At 48.4% G+C, this 7,041-nt stretch overlaps 1 non-coding gene across 1 annotated transcript; it reads right to left on the bottom strand.

Annotated features, from left to right (window-relative positions):
* Positions 1-256: 256 nt before the first annotated feature.
* On the bottom strand, positions 257-328 carry TRNAV-GAC (transfer RNA valine (anticodon GAC)). Its single transcript has one exon. It is a non-coding gene; the product is annotated as a tRNA-Val (tRNA).
* Positions 329-7,041: the final 6,713 nt, after the last annotated feature.

A 7,041-nucleotide genomic window follows, 5' to 3' on the forward strand; every position in this document is an offset into this window, starting at 1 on the left:
CCCCCACAGCCCTGTTGCCTGGCTTGGAGAAGGCATTTGTCTCTTTAAATCACTTCTCCAAGCCAAGCCAGCCTGCAGCTTGGAGAGTGCATTTAAAGTTGCTTTCCTTCCACCTCTCCCTCCCTCCTCAATCTATTTTCCCTCCTTCCCTCAAACATCTGCCATTCATGTCTTGTGGCTCTCAAACATCTGACATTTATTCTATGTGGCTCTTGCGTTAAGCAAGTTTGGCCACCCTTGGCCTGGTCCTTTTAAGTGGAGATACCGGGGATTGAACCTGGGACCTTCTGCATGTCAAGCAGATGCTCTAGCACTGAGCCACAGCCCCTACCATTGAAGCACCTATTCAGAAGCATGGTGAGAGGTCACGGCTTTGGAAGGGTGGACTCTATGGCATTAGATCCCATTTCAGTCCCTCCCCTCCCCAAACCCCGCCCTCCGAAGGCTCCACCCCCAAAATCTCCAGGTCTTTCCCAACCCAGAGCCGGCAGCCTTACCTGCAGCTGCTAAGAATATCTTCTTTCCATGTCAGTAGCAAAGCTGAGAGATGAACCAGCGGCTGAGTGCTTTTCCTCATTTCCTGATCTCTTCCTTCTGTGTCCTTCATAAACGCCTGTGGGCAAATTGAGTTTATTTGCTCCGACTCTTAATTCCAGTCAATTTCTCTTTGCCTGCAACTATAAAAATTAATATCTTCCTTGCCACCTGCGATGCATAATGTGCACTCTCCGCAGTGACCAGTGGGCTTGAATGATTTGCACATGCTGCTAACGAAAAAGAGATTTAGTAGGATTAATAGGGAGAATGAATGGAAAAAAGCGTTGGTGGGGGGAGGGGGCTGAGAAAATAACCTGCAGATGAATCTGTCCTTCACATCGGTGATTGATTTCCCTCATTTTACCACTGAATGAAGGTTCTTGTTGTTGGGCTTTTGGCTTGTTTGTTTTCAGTTTACTTTGAAAATTTACTTTCAGTGGGGTGGGGGGGCGGAGGGAACAACAGCAGGAAAGATATTGTCCCATCAACACTTTAATTACGGGAAAACAGAGAAGGTATCATTAATATGCATGTCGTGCCACAGGCTGTCTTCAGATGAGTCAATAATATAAAGGTAAAAGTAGTCCCATGTGCAAGCACCAGTCGTTGCCGACTCTGGGGTGACGTTGCTTTCACAACGTTTTCACGGCAGACTCTTTACGGGGTGGTTTGCCGTTGCCTTCCCCAGTCATCTACGCTTTACCCCCAAGCAAGCTGGGTGCTCATTTCACCGACCTCGGAAGGATGGAAGGCTGAGTCAACCTTGAGCCGGCTACCGGAACCCAGCTTCCACCAGACATCCTGACATCACCATTGTTTCACCCCTGACATCACCATTGTTTCATACAGGGCCTTTTTGTAGAAAAAGCCCAGCAGAAACCTATTTGCATATTAGGCCACACCCCCTGACGCCAAGCCAGCCGGAACTGTGTTCCCGCGCGTTCCTGCTCAAAAAAAGCCCTACTTCCGATAAATGTCTTCAAATGTGTCACAAACATTCCACGAATCCTGTTGTCAGAAAATCAACAATGTGTGGTACACCTGCCTTTCTTCATTGTGGCTCCCACCTTCTGGTCTACCCAAGGAGGTCAGAAAAACTCCCATTGTGGCCCTGATCTGGATAGCCCAAGCAAGCCTGATCTCGTCAGATCTTGAAAGCTAAGTAGGGTCGACTCTGGTAAGCACTTGGATAGGAGACTTCCTTGGAATACCAGCAGTTGGGAGGCGGGGGCAGGCTTCAGTTAGCCACCTCCCTGAATATCCTCCAGGCCCCCAGTAGGGGTAAGCCACCCGAGGTGGCCATGACTTCTGAGTGCACATATGCACAAATGCCCACACACATGTGCACATAAAAATACAAACAAAATAAGTTCCCTCTGCCCTGGCCTATGCAAAACTGAATTATTCACAGGGCATTTTTTGTAGCAGAAGCTCCTTTGCATATTAGGCCACACACCCCATATGTAGCCAATCCTCCAAGAGTGTACAGGGCTCTTACTACAGGGCCTCCTGTAAGCTCCAGGAGGATTGGCTACATGTGTGCAAAGGAGTTCCTGCTCCAAAATAAAGCCCTGATTATTCAACGGGGCTTTCTGTCACAGCCAATTGGATTGCACTGTACAAAATGGTTTTATAAACTTGCTTGGATAAATAATGAAGGACTGTGGTCAATGTTCCCTCTTAGCTGCAGAGTCTTGTGAGCAAAAATTCTACTTTGTAAACTACTGGCATTAAAGTTGTGAGCTGCTGCATAAATTATTGTGCTCTGGGGCCCTCCTTCCTGAGCTGAGACAAAAATGTGTGAGCTGGAGGCTAAAAACCTGTGAGCTAGCCACACTAACTCAGCTTACAGGGAACATTGACTGTGGTCTCCAGATATTTCTTGAATTGGACCTGCCAACTGTGCGCCAGAGACAGAATTTTCTTAACTCTTTCCCTCCCAGATCCTCTCGCAGGCAGAGTTACAATACCCAGGCCTCAAATGGGAGCTCACAGGAGCACAGCTCCTGAACCTTTCTGAGAGTTCCACCTCCTCCTTCTGAGAGTTCCACCTCCTTGTCCATTGAATAGTATTGCAGCCGCATAACAATCCTTGCTTGAGCTCCACCACCTATTTTTCTACAAAATGACCGCTGACAATACCTAGCAGATACTACTGGCTGGCCTTAAGAAACCCTGGCATCAGGAGCATGGATGCTGATAGGACAGGTATACTTGGCTTTCTGTGTGTGTATCTGTGCTGTGGCAGACACTTTCCTGCCTCAAGTGGTGGAAGGGACTTATCCTTTGAGAAGGGAGCTCGTCTCTTCCCTCTTGGGGAGACGGGAGGTTTGCTGCAGCACTTCATCGAGCCTGTTACTCAATAAACTGTGCTTCAACTATGAATTTGTCTCTATGTTTACTGGGTTGAAAGGTTCAGCAGGAACCTCTTCAGAACCACACAGTCCTGTCCACCTGTGAACAAGAACACCGCCACAGAAGCTGCTGTGTAGTGTTGGCTTAACCAGGGTTTTTTTTTAATAGCAGGAACTCATTTGTATACTAGGCCAGACACCCCTGATATAGCCAATCTTCCTGGAGCTTACAGCAGGCCCTGTGAGAAGAGCCCTGTAAGGAATTCTAGCAGGACCTCCTTTGCATATTAGGCCACACCCTTCTGATGTAGCCAATCTTCCCGGAGCTGACAGTAGGCCCTGTACTAAGAGCCCTGTAAGGAATTCTAGCAGGACCTCCTTTGCATATTAGGCCACACACCCCTGATGTAGCCAATCCTCCCGGAGCTGACAGTAGGCCCTGTACTAAGAGCCCTGTAAGGAATTCTAGCAGGACCTCCTCTGCATATTAGGCCACACACCCCTGATGTAGCCAATCCTCCTGGAGCTTACAGTAGGCCCTGTACTAAGAGCCCTGTAAGCTCTTGGAGGATTGGCTACATCAAGGGGGTGTGGCCGAATATGCAAAGGAGTTCCTGCTACCAAAAAAAAATCTCTGTGCTTAAGTGAGTTCCCCTCGGGTTGTGGTGCTAACTGGCGGGACTACCCATTGCAGGCTAGCCCTACAAGGTAGGACGGCTCCAAGAAAGCACTCAGACCCAATCCCACCTAAGAAAGTTCTGAACTTTAAATGTCAAAGCACAGCTTTCTGGACAGTTCCGGTGCTGCTAATAACTGGGGTCCTCTGAGAGCATTCAGGAACGATTTCCAGCTATGCTACACCCACTGCGACCACCCTTTTCCTGCTGAGGCCATTCCATTTAATAACGGCTACGTTCCATCTCCTTCCGAAGCAATGCAATTTGGGAAAGACATTTTCATCCAACAAATCAATTGATAGCTACACGAAAGGCTTCCGACTCACCTAGTTGGTATGAGTGGTGGGTTGTTTGAGGAAGATGAAATCTTTTTCTCCCAGCCCCAAAACTGTAATTACCGAGAGGAGATTTATGTTTCATATTCCAATATGCAGAAGCCATTCTCAAGAGGCGTTTATAGATCACAATACAACTTCAGCGATCGCGGGCAGAACGGAGCGGCCCCCGAGTGCCACAAATACATTGCAAAGAGTCATCCAAAAAGGGGGCATGCAGAATCCATCGTTCAGCAAGAATTATTTAAGGCTTCCCATTGGTGGAGAAGGGAGTTAAGGACTCGACAGAATGCAATGGTGTGGTAATTAAACGATTCAATCTATACACTTTGCGCCCCCGTGGCCAAGAAGCGTAACTGTGGTTAATCAGATCTGCAAGGCAAAATTCCCCCAAACACAAAACTCTTGCACAGCTTGGCACCAACTGGGTGAGGTCAAGTAATGTCGTAGAATGTTCATGAACATTCCAACTGTTCTCAGAACACTCGCGTTCCAACAAGACTCTCAGAATGCTTGCAGTTTGGTTTCTGTAGGGGAAAAGAAAATGGCAAGTTTGGCTGGGATTAAAATATCACAAAGGACAGAGAGACACGAGTATCTATGCAGAGCTGGTTGAGGTTTGCGGGAAATTCCTAAGAACTAAGAAGGCAAAGGAGCCAGCGTGGTGTAGCACTTAAGAGTGGCAGACTCTAATCTGGAGAACGGAGTTTGGTTCCCCACTCCTCCTCCACATGACGCCTGCTGGGTGACCTTGGGCCAGTCACAGTTCTCACAGAACTCTCTCAGCCCCACCTGCCTCACAAGGTGGCTGTTGTGGGGAGAAAAACGGAAGGCGATTGTGAGCCACTTTGAGACTCCTTAGGGTAGAGAAAAGTGGGGCTATAGAGACTGAGGTTTCAATCACCCATACTAAATAGTGCACTTTCAACTCGCTTTCAGTGCTTTTTCCGACTGGATTTTGCCAGTTTACACAGTAAAATCCAGTTGGAAAGTGCATTTAAAGTGTGTGGAAAGTGCATTATCTAGAGCATGTGATCACAGCTCTATTCTTCTGATGCAGAACAGGTGATAAACTTAGAAAGAAAACCTTTGGAAAGTTCAAGTAGAGGTCTGGGGAAAAAAAGGCGAGAAGGAAGGCAATCCGTTGAGTAATGGTTACCAGTTACATTTAGCTCAAATAGGGTTGTCAGCCTCCAGGTGGGGCCTGGAGATCTCCCGCTTTTACAACTGGTCTCCAGCAGGCAAAGATCAGCTCCCCTGGAGAAAATGGCTGCTTGGAAGGGCGGGCTCTAGGGCACTGTACCCAGCTAAGGCCCCTCCCTTTCCCAAACTCCACCCTCTCCTGGTTCCACCCCCAACTACTCTGGGTATTTTGTCTTTTTTGTGCAAGGAAAGTATTAAGAATTTTAATAAAGATATGTATGCAATATTTCTTCATGCCTTGTGGCTCTCAAACATCTGACTTTTATTCTATGTGGCTCCTACACTAAGCAAGTTTGGCCACCCCTGGGATAGAGGATTGCAGTGGACGCCCCATAGGCTTGTGACCCAGTTCTCTCAGAGCTCTCTCTGCCCCACCGACCTCACAGGGTGTCTGTTGTGAAGAGAAGGAGGGAGGAAGATTGTAGACTGCTCTGAGACTCCAAGTGAAGGGAGGGATATAAATCTAATCCCTTCTTCTCTCAGAGCTCTCTCAGCCCCATCTACCTCACAGGGTGTCTGTTGTGGGAGAGGAAGGGAAGGAGACTGTAAGATGCTCTGAGACTCCAAGTGAAGGGAGGGATATAAATTTAATCTCTTCTTCTCTCAGAGCTCTCTGCCCCACCTACCTCACAGGGTATCTGTCGTGGGGAGAGGAAGGGAAGGAGATTGTAAGATGCGCTGAGACTCCGAGTGAAGGGTGGGGTATAAATCTAATCTTTTCTTCTCCCAGAATTCTCTCAGCCCCACCTACCTCACAGGGTGTCTGTTGTGGGGAGAGGGAGGGAGATTGTAAGTCACTCTGAGACTCCAAGTGGGTATAAATCCAACTCTTCTTCTAATAACAACTGCCCCCTGGCCCCAAACTGATTTTCTACACTAGAATCATAAACTCATAGAGTTGGTTTCTAACTTTCTATGATTCCCTGATTCAAGTGTAGAATGTCAGTCTGGGGACAGGGCTGAACTAGAATTAAAGGTCTAGTCAGGGCTGGCGAGTGGGAGTAGGCGGGGTAGATGCCTGTCTAGGGCGCTACCCCACCTGGGGGTGCCACCCACTCTTCTGAGGCTTTCTTGAAAGCCTCCAAAAAGCATGCCGTTTTAGCAGCACCTGGCCACTTTCAACCCAAAAGCGGCAGGGTGCCACTAAAACACCACTGAAGAGTGCACCATTTTAGTGGCACTGAAGAGTGCATCATTTTAGGGCACCTCACCGCTTTTGGGTTGAAAGCAGCTGAGTGGCGCCCTCATAGAAAGGCACCGTTCGGCCGCTTTCAGAATGAAAACGACTCTAAAACACCGCGCTTTTCGGAGAGTGCAGTGTTTTAGCAGTGCTCCGCCGCTTTCAAGTTGAAAGTGGCCGGGCGCTGCTAAAACACCTCGCTCTTCGGAGGTTTCGAAAGAAGCCTCTTAAGAGCCAGGTCACCCTGCATGATGACGTCGCAAAAGTGATGTCATCGTGCCAGGCGTACGTGAAATAACCAGAGCAGGGGGGAAGGTGCAGCTCAGGGGTCTGCCTGGAGCAACAGAACCCTTAGTGCCGGGCCTGGGTCTAGTTAAGCCCCACCCCCTGGCTTGTTGAAAGCTCCACCCCCAGCCCCAACCATATCACCACCCCCAGCCAACCCCAACCAGAAGTTTTGAAAGCACAACTTGGCCATGTACCTTCTGAGACACAACGTCAGTTTACCTGATCTTAGAGCAATTTCTTATTCCACGACAGCTGCACTTGTCTCCAAAGAAAGGCATCGAACCAAACCCCGCGTTCGGTTAATCCTATTTCAAGCACATTTTCCCACAAATTGTGCTAAAGGCACTTGACTTATAAGGCCCCCGTGGCCAAGAAGCATAACTGTGGTTAATCAGATCTGCTGCCGGGAACACAAGCCAAAATTCCCCCAAATGCAAAACTCTTGCACGGCTTGGCATAAAAATGAC

The sequence above is a fragment of the Heteronotia binoei genome, chromosome 4, assembly GCF_032191835.1.
Source record: "Heteronotia binoei isolate CCM8104 ecotype False Entrance Well chromosome 4, APGP_CSIRO_Hbin_v1, whole genome shotgun sequence".
Lineage (NCBI taxonomy): Eukaryota > Metazoa > Chordata > Lepidosauria > Squamata > Gekkonidae > Heteronotia > Heteronotia binoei.